General features: G+C 35.8%; 1 protein-coding gene across 3 annotated transcripts in view; it reads right to left on the bottom strand.

The window, feature by feature from the left end:
* bcas3 (BCAS3 microtubule associated cell migration factor) overlaps positions 1-15,819 on the bottom strand; it is an 830,699-nt gene that overhangs the window by 331,001 nt on the left and 483,879 nt on the right. The window lies entirely within an intron of this gene.

Here is a 15,819-nt window from a genome sequence, read left to right as displayed (position 1 = left end):
TGGGGCTCTCAGGTAATCAGGGAGGGCATTCCACAGCCTCGGCGCCACCGATGAAAACGCCCTGTCACCCATGCTGCTGAGCTTAGTTCTGGGGACTTGAAGAGTGTTAGTGAGTACAGAGCGGAGGGAACGTAAGGAGTTATGGGGGGTAAGGAGTTCCTGTAGATAAAGAGGGGCATGTCCATAAATGCACTGATGGGTAAGAAGGGAGACCTTGTACTCTATTCTGAATGAAACAGGGAGCCAGTGAAGGGTTTTCAGGATTGGGGTGATGTGATCATACTTTTGCACCCTCATCAGGATCCTGGCAGCGCTGTTCTGAATATACTGGAGTCTCTGGATACTCTTGCCAGGAATCCCAATGAGGAGTGCATTACAGTAATCCAGCCTGGAAGAGACAAAGGAATGGACGAGCTTCTCTGCATCTGCCAGGGAGAGTAATGGGCGGAGTTTGGCGATGTTCTTGAGATGGTAAAAAGATGACTTACAGAGATATTTGATGTGGGTGTCAAAAGTAAGTTGGGAGTCCATTCTAACACCCAAATTAGTAACAGATGTGGAAAGAGGAATATTTTGGCCAGAGAAAGTAATACTGGTGATGGTAGAAGAGCGAAGATGATGTGATGTACCAACTAAGATGGCTTCTGTTTTGGATCTGTTCAACTGAAGAAAATTGAGCCTCATCCATGCCTCTATCTCCTCCAGGCAGGTAGACAATGTAGATGTTGGCAGAGGAGCAGTAGAGGAGGTGGGAGTAGTCCTGAGGTAAAGCTGAGTGTCATCGGCATAGCAATGGAACGATAAACCATGTCTGCCAATGACAGTTCCAAGGGGGAGCATGTAGATAGTAAAAAGGATAGGGCCCAGCACAGAGCCCTGTGGAACACCACAGGCGACGTTGTGGGTGTGGGACTTTGCGCTGCCAAGGGCGACATGCTCAGTTCTGCCAGTCAGGTATGATGTAAACCAATTTAGAACAATTCCTGAGAGTCCAATAGTGTATTGCAGGCGGTGAAGAAGGATGTTATGGTCTATTGTGTCAAAAGCAGCTGTCAGGTCAAGGAGGATAAGTAGTGAAGGTGAACCAGTATCTGCCGTCATCAGAAGATCATTGGTGACCCTGACCAGGGCTGTTTCGGTGCTATGGCCAGGGCGAAAACCAGACTGAAACTTTTCAAACAGATTGTTCAGTTTGAGATGATCGTGAAGTTGTGCTGCAACTATTTTTTCCAGAACTTTGGAGAGAAATGGAAGATTGGAGATGGGCCTATAATTGGAGAGAACTTCAGGATCCAAGGTGGATTTTTTTAGTAGAGGTCTGATGACAGCAGTTTTTAGTGCAGAAGGAATATGGCCAGCCAGGAGGGACTGATTTATTATCCTGGTGATAAGTGGAGAGATGGCAGAAATGTTGGCCCTCAGCAAGGGTGAGGGGAAAGGGTCCAGGGAACTAGTAGACGGTTTCATTTTCCTGATGACATCCTCCACCTCTTCCCGTGTGGCAACAGAGAAAGAGCAAAGAGGATGGACGGTCTCAGACAATGAGTCAACAGTTGGGAAGGGCAAGATATCCTTGGTAGAGAGGTGTAAACGGATATTATCAACTTTTTATATAATATATAGCTAAATATGTTGCTGCCACAGCTCTAATTATGATATGATGAAAATTATATAAATTACTCACTAAACGTAATCAAACAGTTTAGTAAATTTTTATATCAGTCCTGCAATATTACCATTTTTATTCTTTATACATGTACTGTATCAACTATGCCTATGTCACTTCATATTTGATTTGTTAATACACAAAGAAAAATGACTTATGATACAAGAAAATCTATCTCCTTATGTACAGCACCAGTTTACATACTGGGGTTTAAACACTGTCATGATATATTAAAGAATTCTGGTTTAAAGATAAAAATGTAGATACTGAATGTGGCAGAACAGTAGAGTGCTTTTTTCTGTGTATTTCTGCTTTTATATTCTTATCAGTTTAGAATAATGTCATTTTTATGTTCAACACCTTCTTTTAAGGACACAGTTAACTTTAAGGAAATTCAAGTGCTACAGAACTATTCCAAAACTCTGTAATAATTGCATTACTAATGTGACCAATTCAAACCATAAAGCATTTGATTTGCTTTTATGAAATGTTTTGTCAAGCTTTTGGTGGAGTAATTCTAACTTGCTATTTGTTTCTTGATTGGCCAAGTCTAACTATGTCCATTTCTCACCAAGATGAACCTATACAGTATATAAACTGCTACTACTCTGCTTATGTAATAAAGGAGCTGCAAATGGCTGAAGAGCAGCAAGTACAGCATTTCACATTCTTAAAAGAAATTTGTATGTTTAAAAAACCTTACTTACACCAGTATCTACTATTTCGCTCCAAAAAATTGGATTTTACAGTACACAGCAAAGACATTTTAGGATGCACAACCCTGGACTCAATTTTCTTTTGTGCCCCTATCAATCAGCTATGGAAACATTTAGTTTCCAGCACCTAAACAATCTCACAAAACAAGTACTGCAGTAGCAATTATATATATATACATCACTTTGAAGCAACAAGTAATTTGTAACTGCGTACTTATAATTATGTACCCATCCAAGCCTTTACTTTCAAAATTATTTTTCATGCTAGTCCTTGAAACAATTTCTGTTTGTCACCAGACATTGAAGCCTCACATTCTGAACACTAGACTGGGACTTTTGTGCTGCAAGTCACACATTTTCTCCTGCCTTCTGCTGCAGTTGCTCCATAGAAGTTCAGTGTGTTTTTATTTATTTATTTTTCAAATTGTTGTTTTATTCCAACATTTTATGTCTGGAATAAACTAAGTACATACATACATTTTAATACCAGCTTCTTCTAGTGCAGGGTTATGGTGATGGGGGCTGTGCTTTTCCTGGTAGCCCTGGGCATACGGCAGGAAAGAGCTTTGGAGAGGTCTCCCCAGAGATATTCACACCACACATCATACACCTAAACCAGTGTCTCTCAGGCACTTTTCAGTTGCAGGTGGCAGTTGCGAGCACATGAAACCTGTTCACAGTATACTCTGCCCCACCACCGCCACTGTAGGGATCAACCGATTTGTGAAATATAGTTTATCCCGTTTCTAATTGTACTCACTTCACCAAGTGCTTGCTTCACCCCAACCCCAAAAAAAGGCCACACTTCAATTTTATTTCCTGTTAGGAATCATGCTAATTTGTGACTCCTGGGAGTGGTTCACATGCTGCAGATGATCCTTTTGGTGGGATGGGGTTATACCATGAACAAGCCACTAGCTGAAATGCATTTTTCTTCTCTCATGTGGTCACAACACAGTGTCAAGAGCAGAATGATACAGTGACATTCGATTGAAACATTTAGAGGCACAGGTACAGCATAACAGCACTCAAAGGCACACTATAAACATTGCCTGTACTCTTAGTTGAAATTGATAGAGCACTGCTCAATAAACTTACATAAGGAGAACTTGCAGCAGGCAGCGTCCGGGTATGGTAATTGAACCCATGACATTTGAAATGTAAAATTCTACACCATGATGCTTCCAAGTAATATTAAAATCAGCAGTCATCAAACGTGTCATTCTCAATATAGTTAAAACTGTGATTAGAACCTGACTTAAGCTTTTTGCTTAACAATGCGTAAAGACGAGCTGTCAAAGAAGCAATCATTTCCTAACTTTTATGTTGTGATATGGAATAAAAATGATCAATCATTGACAAATACACATCATTAGAATGGACTGAAACTCAGTTATCCTAAGGTAATGGAGCCTTTCACTGTATGCGGCTTGAAGTAGGTGAGATCTTTGATAAAACCAGAATTACTCAGTTGTGACACATTCTTTGGGGTATACATGCGCTAATAGCATATATTAATAATGAAAAAGAGCAGACAACATAGAAACTTATGATTTATTTGAAAGAAGACACCCTTGGGTATGTAAAATACCATTGCTTTTAAGTGAGTTGTAGGTTTACTGCCTCATACAGAAACAACTTTGAAATATGGCTGTATCCCACCAGTGGGACACCTTAGGCATAAGTGGCTGCACAATAAATAATGATGAGCTACACAGTGTCATATCATGCTTACCTCATGGCACTCCCTCCGCCATACTTCATATGTAAAGATTTTTGGTTTGTACTGTCTGCGGATTATTTCCTTCTCCACATTTCAGTTTAGAGGTATATCTTCACCAAACCAGTCCCTACCTCTATGTTCCTGTAGTTTACTGAATCACTTCTATCTTTTAAAGTAAATTCTAATCAGGCCTTAGAATTTTTGGCACTGATGAGAAATTTGCATTTTATGCTCATAGTTCTGCTCCAAAAGCCATCTGCAAATAACTGATTATGTTACTTTTGCTAGTGCACTATTTATGAACACCAATGATTGTACATTTGTAGTTTCATTCTTTTTCTAGATATTCTAAATTGCAGATTTTATCAAGCTCTTTCTAAACTGAAAAATATACTTTTTTATTAGTAATTCAGTAGTTCTTATGATGCATTAGACCAAGTTAAAACATAGACATCAAAGTGAAAAGTAAAGGCTTAATTCAACAGTACACGATTGCAAATCATTAAACAGACTTATCAATGCAGTAAAACCAATAAAATAATACAACAAGCTGCCAATCATGCCAAAAATCATATCCCACAGAAAAGAAAGACTGAACCAAAATGTGGTATTATTCAAGAACTTTTAATGTATTCAGGCACAAGAATGTCAAGGTACAAAAAGCATTATTTGGTATGTTTGATGTATTTCAAAACCAGATTGCTTGTTAATAACACAAAAAATGTGACTTCACTATCTGAGTGCTTAGAGCTCAGAGCTAGAAATATGTAAGTATAATCAAAGCATGTAACATTTTGACATCTTACATGCTTAAAATTAACATTACTTAACTAGACTCTACTAATTTTGTGATACTGCACTCTTGTTTAGTCATCCAGTAATGAGGACAACTAAAACAGAAAACAGTGTTGATAATAATCACCTTAACTTCCCTTCAAACAGTATAACATTCTTCCCAGTAAGAGCCATATAAGATTTTCAAAAGACTTCAGACTATCAAAATATAGTGCATGTGATACAATATAAAATCAGACACTGAAATGTATATCAAACCTGTAAATGAAATCCATTAAGGACCATTTCTCTAATAGTAAAACAAATACCAAAGATTAAAAAGGAAATATTTATTTGTCTAAATTTTTTTTTTACCACTAAACCATTCTGTAGTATCTATCTCAGTAATTTATAGTGTTAAAATTTGAAAAGCACACCAGGAATGGCAGAATGGCATAGCATTAAAATACACACACATACACGCACACACACACACACACACAAAACATAGAGGAATTTCTTAGTAGCATTTTTTGCGTTCCTTCTGTGATTTAAAACACACTTCCACAAATGTGTCCATTATTTTCAAGTGAAGAAAGAAATAAGAATTGACCCTGTTTCTCCTTTCTCCTCACAGTGCTATTGTCACCTGGATCTGTTACCAGGAAGCCATATTCATTAGGGTTAATCTGCCTGATAAATGAATAAACAAAGGATTTCTCTGTCGCAAAGGCAGGCAGGTGAGCAGATATCATCTTCCAATGCAGAAATTCATCTGCTGATACAGAACAGGAAATTACTAGCTGTCATCCCACACCTGAGAAAATTCTGGAAAGCAGAAGAAAAATATCCAGCAACAGAAGCTGCAGATGTTGAATTTTTAAAAGGTGATGGTCACAACAAACTACTCTGAAATTAAATCATAAAAGAATGAGAGTAAAACAATAATACCTCTTATAGTACAAAAAAGAAAATTACCACTAAGAATTGAATTAAATGATTTTACTACAGAGGTGCACAAATAGGAAAGTTATTATTTTGTAAATTTTCTGCAGGCAGGTTACAAATGGCCAATTAAGTAACTGTGTGCAGACAACCTATGTGGATGGTAGAAATGTTCATTTGTGTCAGCTTACCATGTCTAAAAAGGAGCTCTACTACATGCAGGAGGTAGGTAGAAATTCCTTCTCAAGTCTCTTCTGTTTTAACTTCTGTTTGTCTTACTAATACCAAGATATTGAAAACATCATAAAAAATGCAATCAACTCAACTATACCAGTGGATGCTGACACACACGACAGTCCACCAGCACTCAAAGCCAGTTGACACCACTGGTAACTGAATTTTTTTTTTTTTTTTTACAAAAGTAATGTCTGCACATTGAAACATTTTTCGCCATATGTTGCACAAACAAACGTACTTAAAATACACAAAGCTCAGAGAAAAAATATTATTGTGTAGAGGAGCATGAGAGGTTCAAATAGGGGCCAGATGTCATGAAAAGACTGTTGACAGATGAGCAGCAAACAAAATCAGCAGAATCATAAAATAAACAAAGAAGACCATATATTTAGCAACAGCTAAAAGAAAGAAAGCACAACAGTAGTAAAACCTTAATCATTTGACTTTCCATTATCTGATTATAGGATTACCCACATCAAAGTCAGTCACATAGGAAAGGTGATGAGCAACCAAGAGGTTAAGTATCATGACTGAGCAGTGCAAAGTATACACAGCAAGGGACTAATGCAATGAATGATGAAACATTTTAGAGAATGGAAAATAAATTAAAGTAAATGCACCCTGAATTCTGCGTTATTACCTTATATTTACAAAGTTTAGCATGTGTGACTAGTTGAAGAACCTCCGTAGTAACATTTCATATCATATTTGGTTTACTGACACATTTGCTTTTTACTTTCTTGTATGCGAAGTACAGAGAAAGTATTGTAATCGTCCAAAAATATGATGTTGAGATTTTGATGAATCTCAACATTTTAGACCTCCCTGACTTTCTCATATACTAAGTATAGGGAAAGTATTAGAATCCTCCAAAAATTCCCTTTTGTGATTTTGATGAATCTCGAGGTTTTAGACCTCAATGAGTCTGAAAATACCATTTTTGGAATTATGTCTGTGTGTGTGTGTGTGTGCGTGCGTGTGTGTGTGGATATGTTAACACAATAACTTTAGTATGCTTTAACTTAGGTCAACCAAATTTTGCATACAAATATTAGATACAAAACGTATATTTCTATCAACTTTTGGGCTAGTTCCGTTAACTGGAAGTGGAACTTTACCTTTTATTCATACAGCTGCAGAGCTTGATTTATTCAACTTTACTTTTATAATAATTGTTCAATATATTATTAATTTGATTTTTATTTGTTGTTGATGGTTCTTTAATGTACATGATATAAAAATATAATCATTGTCTTTCAGTTCATTCCAAATATCCATCCCCATATCTGAGTATATGACAAAGTCTAGGAGAGACCACTCCCAATTTTTTAATGAATGATTATGTTTAACTTTTTAAAACCTACTTTACTGGGGGGTCTTCAGGGTGGAGACGCTGCATTTCCCAGTCTGAGAGGTAGTAGCTGGAATTCCCAGAATGAAGCTACTCAAGGCCATGTCTCCATTGCCAAGAATAGATTACTTATGATAAGGACTGGATTTTTTGATCTTTAAGGAGATCACAGGCCTCAGAATGCAAGGAAACCAGAGGGTGAATTTGTGTCTAATCATTTTATACCATATATTTCTTTTGGAATACCAGTATTTTCAAAACAGTTTCCATAACAATCTCAAAAACTATTCTATAACAATAAGCCATCCTATCAGAGTAAGTTACATTGTAATTCACTATTTTAGAAAGAAGATGTATGGAGTATCAAACTAAATGCACAATTTCTAAGACAGAAATGAAATACAATCTTAAAATAAAAATAATATCTGCATATGCAGGGGACCAAATGGATGGAGGATCAGTTATCTGTTGTTTACTATACTGCCACACTGATTCAATGGAAACAGCACACAACTTTGGTATTTACATTCACTCATCCAACTTCATAACCCACATATTCAAGGCAAGGTCACTGTAAATATAATTTTTAAATATAACTTTGCTAAAACTGTATAAACAGCATAAAGTTCTCACCAAGTTAGGAATACAGACTAAATATTTAATACCTATTAGCTAAAAACTTAAGAGATGTCTAAAGTGGCAAATGAATATACACTTTCTCAAATGTCTGAGATATTTCACTTGTTCATTCTCATTTTCAACCAGGTTTTTGATACTTCATATCATCTTAGATAACACTACTATAAATATTTAATAGCATCTGCAATACTAAGTCTGCTTCCACAAATAGAACATGTGTCAATGCTACAGCCTTCTACAATTTCAGTATTTCTACTGTAACGATAGTCTTCTTCCATATTTAAAACCATTTCTATAGTAATATACTTACTTAACATTTCCATCAGAATTACTCAGTTTCAAGCATCAGTTCATGGCATTTCTCCACAACCATAATAATACCAAAGACTTAAAACAGGCCAAAATAATACCTAGGCGAGGAATAAATAGGGAGAACAAAATGTACCAAAAGAACTGAAATGGACAGCATAATGATGCCTCCCTAGGTCTACCTTCATTTGTATTTGAACCTACCTTAAAAAAGTGGAGTGGCTTGCCCATTTGCTCACTTTCAGATCTACCAAAGAATTACCTTCCCATTTCTCTCTCTCTCTAACATGACCCAGGCCTCTTAATGCAGAGATTCTCCAACTTCTAGATTAAACTGTACTTCCATATTGAGTCACCTTTAAATTTGATCAGTGAAACTGTTGCCATTGATATGTCAGATAAAATTAGAGAAAGCAGCAAAAAGTACTATTTGAGGGCAAAAAAAAAACCAAAAACAATTTTAAAAACTCTTTTGGCATTGCCACTTTTTTGCTCATTGAAAATATGTGAAAAATTCTTTAACATTAACAAAAATTTCAAATCACTGGACAGTAGCCAATCATAAAGCACAAAACCAACAGATATAAGTGAAGCCACAGTTGCCCGATATATAATTTTTATATGGCAGACAAGGTATAAGATTTTTCTTTTTTAAAACATTTTCTAAACACACAACAAATTAGATTTGTCATGAAACAAAAATGAATTACACTTATTCAAAGAGGCAAAAGTAAAAGTGTAACTTTCATTCTACTCTAGCTAAAATTTGGATGCCATAGTGGAGTGGAGATTTGACTTTTTGCATTTCCCACATCCCCAAAGACATGTGTGATTGGTTTATTGTTGATTGTATTATAAGAAGAGTATAGGCCTCCCATCGGAGAAGGAGGAAGATTTATTACCCGGAAAGGGGGACAGATATGAATGAAGGATGGATTGGCTGGTTGGATGAAGAGATAACTTTGTGCCTAGTTGGCATAACATAATGGATGGACCAACAGAAGCTGGATCTTGGGAGCGGTTCCATCCCCCTTACGGTAGATGACAGTGGTACTCATTTGTCAGCCCAGTCGGGACACCCATAGAGGTGCTTGGGAGTTGGAGTCCAGAACTGCAACCCTGTCAGGGTTCCTCGGTGCGACACATGGCGCTGTCAAGGGAGAATCTCCTTACTTTCTTTACGGCCCAGAAGTGTTTCCCAGAAGACATAGTGTGACATCGGAAGCATTTCTAGGTCTGACATAAAAGGGAGCCTGCTGCCTCATGTTAATGAGCCAGAGATGGGGGGCAGCAGGCAACAATCAGCAGAGGATGGAAGGAGTAAGATTTATTGGTAAATTGTTTATTCATTGTGTTATTGTGGCAGATTTGCTGGATAGAGGGTTGGAAAGAGTGCCTTAGAAGAATAAATACCTTTTATTTTATTCCAAAAATGTCTGGTATTTTACTGTGTCTTGGGTTTGATGCTCACTGGCGTCCCCTTGTTGTCACAATATGTTGGCTGTTGGTGTGTCAGTGGATAACAGCTCCTGCTTTGTGGCTGATGCCTCCAGGATAGACTCTGTTTCCCTTACCTTTAATTATATTCAGCAGGTCTGAGAATTTTATGTTGCTACTTCAGTTTTCCTCTCACATTCCCAAACCTGTTAGAATAACTGGTAACTGCAATTTCATCTGATATGAGTGAGTGTGGATGTGTGAACATGAGTATATATTGCAATGAACTGCTGCCTCCTCCAGAGGTGGTTTGTACGCTGCATCTGATACTGCAGGGATATCCAGTTTTAGTCCTGTCAATCCTAAAATGGATTAACTGGTTTAAAACTGAATTGATGGAGTATTCACAAAATGATACTCAAAAGGAAATTTCTAAATATAGTTTATACACTATAAACATACCTCACATAGGCTTACTGCTAGCAATTAAATTAAGACACCTGTTTCTCAAGATTGAGGAGTCAAAGCCAGTTCCAAGCAGAAATGTGCATAATATGAAAGGTAAGTACTACAAAGAATTTTCCATCAGGATGTCACAAATTTACTGACCTTGGCAGTATACCTGTGTAAGGAAACTGATATGAATGGATGGAGAACATAAGCTACACCACCCAAGGATAATTTCAGGGTTATACTGTTGAAGGCAGTGAAGCCATCCATTTCACAACCATGATACTCATAACAAAAATCATGTTTATGAGATATTTCTGTTGAATTAGGCAACATGAATGTATAGCTCTGCCACATCATACATCCAATGTCCTTTTTTCAAATCTCACAACTGGTTGTTATCTGTGTGGATTTTGCATATTCTGCTGATGTCTGTGTGGGTTTACCACATCTGCAAAGAAATGGTGGTTAAGGTTAAATGGTGATTCTAAAATTGGCCTCAGTGTAAGTGTGGACATGGATATATGCTGCCTAGACAGGCTTCGGTTCCCCACAACCATGAATTGGATTTAAAGGGTTGGAAAATATTATGTTTTATATTTCTATTGGACTTTTCAAGTATTTTTTAGTTATTAGAATCTTATTTGAGCCAAGGGCATATTCTGCTTGATAAAAGCGTCAGGATAAAAAAACAGTAATAGGTGATAGTCTTGGGTGTAAATACTGTAAATGAAATGCTGCTCTGTAAAAAGAAAAAAAAAGTTTGCAAATTGTCTGATCTAGTGACATAATTCATAGTCAGAAATACTTATTTGACTACATGTTGCATTAAATTCAGAAATTTTAAAGCAAAATAATATAAAGTCTAAAGAACAACAATAAAGAATGTCTATTAATTGCAATAAAAAAGTTATTTCCTTTATGCTGCTAATTTTTACATTCCAATAACTTCCCCCTCAGTTTGTCTTTTCATTTGTTATCTGTGAAAATCTGAAGATGTGCTCTCCCAGGATCTCAGTCACCTGGAGGTCACAGCTGGCTGGGTTTTAGCTGCTACAAGTCCCAAATTAATTACAAACAATGAGTAAGTTCTCACCAAAAGCTAAATGTTAACAGTTTTAAACCTACTGACTTGCTTAATTGTAGCAGAACACTATCTGGCCTAGTGTTACATTTTACACATGTTACAGTTACCAAGGAGTACAACAGCTAGTGATAGTAATTAATCAGCCAACTCCTCCTTTTTGTTTTTTTTAAGTAAACCACACTCTGGTAACAGGCTTTGCTTAAAGTATGCCTATAGGATCTGGGTAACATGGCAACTTCTAAAAAAAAGACTTTTAAAAAGTGTATATAGAAGGCTATTTTTCAAATTCACAAAGCACAAAAATCCACAAATGTTCTGCAAGAAAGGAGCTGTCTGTAAATTTTGTAACACACAGTAATAGTAATGTATATCACAACAAGCATTAAAGCACATCCCTCAACTTTGCTGAGCATCTCTGAACAATCTAGAAAGACATCTGTCAGCATATTTTACACCCTTCCAATCTGAGCCATCTGGGGGATAATGTGAAAGAGCAGAGGAACACAACTACATCTGACAGATCAGGACATGTGAAAACACGGGAACCTCTGCTCCTCATAGTGGAACTGCTGTTTACTTCGGAACTGTTCTATGGCAGATGTGTGGACAGGATGGAAAACCTACTGTAGAGAATAAAAATTGTAATCAAGTGAACTCAACTTTCAAAACACTCTGCAATCATATATTACATAATTCATTATACAAGTACAGTAACTGGTTTTAATATAAATATACATGTTTCTGTATTTTGTGAGGAAGGATAATAAGAAGAAAATCAACTTTATTATTTGGCTGAAGTGTTCTACCTTATAAATAAGTCAATTGTTACATGCATTTTTATTAGGTGTTATGTACTTGTATGCAGTCAAAGTAAAATTAAATTTCCACTCTAATTATTTTGTTTTACTTGTATGTAGCTTTACTGCAGGTCAGAAAATGTAAGTGAAAAAGCCTGTTTTTTTCATTGCATCTTATTTATTTCCAAATTATTGTTGTATTAATCAAAATGTCAGTTTTACACAGAAGTTTTTAGAAACACATGCTGCATTTAAAATTGACACTGACTCCATAGCTAATAATAATAATAATAATAATACATTTTATTTATATAGCACCTTTCCCATGCTCAAGGCACTTACAGAATATAAGAAAGAACAGCAGGGTATACAGTATACAGCGTTGTACAAACCAGATAAATAAATAAAGAAGATTATGACAGTGAATTCAGAGAAAAGGCCTAACAGACAACATAATTGATGGTCTAGCACACACACATACAGGTTACATGAGCATCTTGACAGAGAGGTAAACTGAGAGAAGGGTAATAAAGTCAAGTAGAGCTATAAGCCTTCTTGAACAGATGAGTTTTGAGTTGTGTTTTAAAAGAATTCTTGGAGTCAGCTGACCTGATTAATTTTATAGGTCATTCCAGAGTCTGGGTTAGACACTGTTGCCAGAACTTGTGGAGATAGGGCAGATAAATCTGCTAATTGTACCTTATTTTGTGTTTTTCTCTACATTTGTTAATTATTAGCACTTGTCTGCATAGTTTCTATGGTCAATAATCCATTTATTCTGGTGCAGTGTGATAAAAAGATTTTATTTATCAATTGCCTGAATAAGGAGCTTGAGTTGCCTGGAAAGCTTGAATATTGTAATCTTTTTAGTTAGCCAATAAAAGGTGTCATTTTGATTGACTTCTCACTTATCAAAAAATATACATTTTTTGCTTTTACTTTGTACTTACATGATATCAAATTTACCAGACCCCCTCCCCACCAAGATCATCTGATGCTAGCCTTATCACCACCCCGATGCCTGGTTATATAACTCAAGTTGAACAGTCATTCTCTAAAAGTCAATTTCTCTGACTCTGTGAGTGAAACATTCAAACTACACTTGATAACCCACCTTTTCTCTCTTGCATTTGAGATTGGTTATGCCCTTGCCTGTTTTAATCTTTGGAACAGTGAAATTAACTCTATACAGTGCTGTTTATCAACTGTTAGTTATTTATTATACATTCATTTTTATAGACACTCCCTTATTTATTTATTATCATGCTTTTCCATTATCTTGTAGTCCACTTTACTATCTTACTGTTTTGAGTTAAATTTTTGTGTGCTTTGTAAAGTACACTTTGATAGTGTCATTTGTGAAACACACTACAAAAAACATAAAGAAATAATGAACCAATTAATGATGCTACAGCAACTGATGAAAATAAGCTGTGAATCATCTTGGTCTAATTTCTAAGACGTGGACTGAGAAATATTGTAAGAACTATACATTGTGCGTGAAGCACTTAAATTGAAATGCACAAAGCAGCAAGTGTTATACTGAAGGAGTTGCAGGGCCAATAATTTAGAAATTTTTCATAAGAAGCCCTTCCAATACAAAAAATTAAATATAATACACCAATTTTTCTAAACCAATAAATATTTTCTGTTCATACATTGTATTAACAATGTTCAGGGGAAAATTATATATAAAAGTGACCACGGTACATCTCTTCATCACCATAGTATTCTGATGTACAGTTTCTCAAGTAGCAGCATTACATTGCAATTATGGAAATACTACATTATGAATACCATCTGTGAAAATAAAGATCAATAATGTTGTGTAAAACTACAGAAAGGCATCAAAATTTAATGAAAATCCCAAAAATATTAGGCTGGTGTGCTACACAGATCCTTCCATCATCATCAGTTACACTTATAGACCCTGGATTTTAATATGATAGATTTTATAATTAATCTACTGTATTTCTGCCAATCCAGTCATTGCAAGTTACTTCTGCACACAATGTAAATAACCAGTTGTGGCCACTTAACAATGCAACCTATTTTGGACAATGGTAAAGGTCAGGAGTCAAAAAAAATAAATATTTTTTTAAATGAAAGGTTCAATATGATGTTGCATATAATTTGGTGTAGGCAAAATACACACACACCACCTCTTATTTAACACAACCAATTTTAATTGAAACAATTCACAATAAAATGCCCCTGAAAAGGTAACTATTATGGAAATTTATTTTAACAAGATGATGAATATACTGAGGTAAGTCAATGTATTTTGATAAAAACTAAATAGTGACACTTCTAAAGGTCTTGTGTAAATTCAATCAATAGGTGAAAAAGTCTTAAAAACATAAAGCATTGCAACATATTCAATAATTTCTTCTTAGTTTGGTTTTCCTGTAAAATAGTGGCATTGTGAAAAGCAGTTATAAATTCATTTTAAGAGTATAAACCACAAATTCTCAGGAACTGAAAAAGGACCAATATTCTTAAATAGCCAGAGCACAATCAAACTAAAAAGCCAAGCAGAAAGAAAGGAAGCAGTCAATGCAGAGCCATCTTCTAAAACGCCTCAAGGTGGTACCCATCTTTTGTGCACAGGTGGAGGTGCCCCGTGGGAACAAAGAAAGAAATAAATACTATTGAATTTTCTGAAAAACTCTTTGATTATTGAGAATAGTCCTGAGTGAGGACTTTCATAATCACACAGATCTGAATATGGCCACTATCATCAAGAACAAACCACCTTTATCCTCTACAAGTAATTACAGGGTTCAGGTCAAGAACTCCAGACCATATCAGTTACCTCTAGTGGCTTCAAAACCCACTCAAGCACACTGGACGATTTCATTCATGTGTGCCTTCCAGACACCAAGCTGGTCAGTTAAAAAAAAGAAACTAGGTAGTACTCAAACCTGTCAGTATATGCCTGAAGCAGTACTTGGGGGATCAGACAGTTTGCAATTTCACAGTTGCGCACTACCTGAATGTCTAATGCTCAGAAAGGAGGTAGAAACCCCATCAGCAATTGCTACTCCTAGATCAATCACAGCATACTATATGACCATTATGTGCAGATACAATAATTTTATTCATCTTTCTGTTTATTCATATATGTATGTATATATGAATGGGCATGTGTATAAATGTGTCTTTGTATAAATTTAAGGGACAAGAATGGAGACACCTATATTTTAAATGTCTTCAATACAGTTTAATGTAGAATTTCAATCTGTTTTCATTACATTAAATCTATAAGATTTAATGTCTAATAAAGCACAAAAGAACAGTAAGCAAAGGATAAAGATAAGAAATCCATGATGGTAGGTTATTACATGAAAACAAGTGAGAATGTATTCTGATCATGGCATCAACAATGACGTGTTCCTCAGCCAGTTACAATCACGTATCTTTGTGGCATTTACAAAATGAGATGGACTGTGTGAGATAATCTGTGTAAAAACAAAACGTCTTGAATTGCAAAGTGCTTTCAGGGAACAAATCACCGGGTGTTTTTAGCAAGTCATAACAGACAAAATCAAAGGAATCTCTCTCTCTTCTTTTTTTTTTTATCAAACTCAGAGAGATTAAGATTTTTTTATCATAACTGAAAGCCCTGTCTGGATGGCACATTTCAGATGTGTGATTAGGCACAGATATTAATACTGATCATTTAAAG

This window comes from Erpetoichthys calabaricus, chromosome 8 (genome assembly GCF_900747795.2).
Source record: "Erpetoichthys calabaricus chromosome 8, fErpCal1.3, whole genome shotgun sequence".
NCBI lineage: Eukaryota > Metazoa > Chordata > Cladistia > Polypteriformes > Polypteridae > Erpetoichthys > Erpetoichthys calabaricus.
The sequence above is the reverse complement of the archived record's forward strand: the minus strand, read 5'-3'. Positions and strand labels throughout refer to the sequence as shown.